At 46.2% G+C, this 969-nt stretch overlaps 1 protein-coding gene across 1 annotated transcript in view; it reads right to left on the reverse strand.

Moving 5' to 3' along the window:
* LOC119585417 (latent-transforming growth factor beta-binding protein 2-like) overlaps positions 1 to 969 on the reverse strand; it is a gene marked incomplete at its 5' end in the record, with an annotated part of 12563 nt that overhangs the window by 2539 nt on the left and 9055 nt on the right.

The raw sequence follows: 969 nt of genomic DNA on the forward strand, positions 1-969 counted from the left end.
TCAGCATCTTTATTTATAATCATCACACAGATATATTTATATATAGGTTGAAACCAGTTTATCAAAAGAAACATTCAGGTTTCTTTTTGCGAGTTAAAAGTTACCTATCTAGAGAAGCTTATTTGAAAACCCAACCTATTTTTTTATGAACAATGAACAGGTTAATTCATTAAGTTAACACAGATTTTTAAAAAAGGGAATTAATCCATAATAAGGTTATCTACAGTGTTTTCTTATGTGTCGCCATGAGAGTATAGGAGGTTAGGAGGTGATGGCATGGTCGACCGCCATCGGTGTGCCGTTGTCTTCACTTGTTGCGTGGTCTTTTCGACGACATCGATTGTGGATGTGAATGCATTCCACAGATCGTGCTGCTCTGTCATAGAAGGTGAGCTGATGCTGGCTAGACGGCGACCTCGGAACGTCCACCAGGAGCCGATTAGTGTAGCGTCCTCGTACTTCTCTCTCGGCCGTGGAGTGGGTGACAGAGGCTGGTTAGATGAGGCACCTGCTGCACCTGAGCCCTGTGGAGCGCCGTTAGAGGCCCGACGATGTTCCAGCGCACCGATGTGATGAAGGTGGCTTCCTGGATAACCCCGAGAGCCTGCCTTACTATTTTATCCAGCCTGTTGAAACTGGTGGGCGCAGTAGACGAGGCCTATTCTAGATGTGGTCTGATCTGGGACTTGTATAGCGTGAGAATTCCCTGAGGATTCAGGAGGTGAGATATGCCACTTAGGGCTGTCACCTTTGCAGATTCTGCTGACGCGTCTGTTAAATCTTAGACCGCTGTCTATGTCTCCTGAGACAAAGTCTCGAGTAGAAGGGCAATGTTGTTCATTAAGATTTTGTCTTTCATGACGTCTGATGCAGCTGGAGAGCGGGATAGGACCACTGGCTGGGTCTTGTTGGGGGCAAATCTTACTTGCCATTGTGGTCCCCATTCGTAGATTTGCTTGCAGCTTTGAA

This window comes from Penaeus monodon, chromosome 19, assembly GCF_015228065.2.
Source record: "Penaeus monodon isolate SGIC_2016 chromosome 19, NSTDA_Pmon_1, whole genome shotgun sequence".
Taxonomy (NCBI): domain Eukaryota; kingdom Metazoa; phylum Arthropoda; class Malacostraca; order Decapoda; family Penaeidae; genus Penaeus; species Penaeus monodon.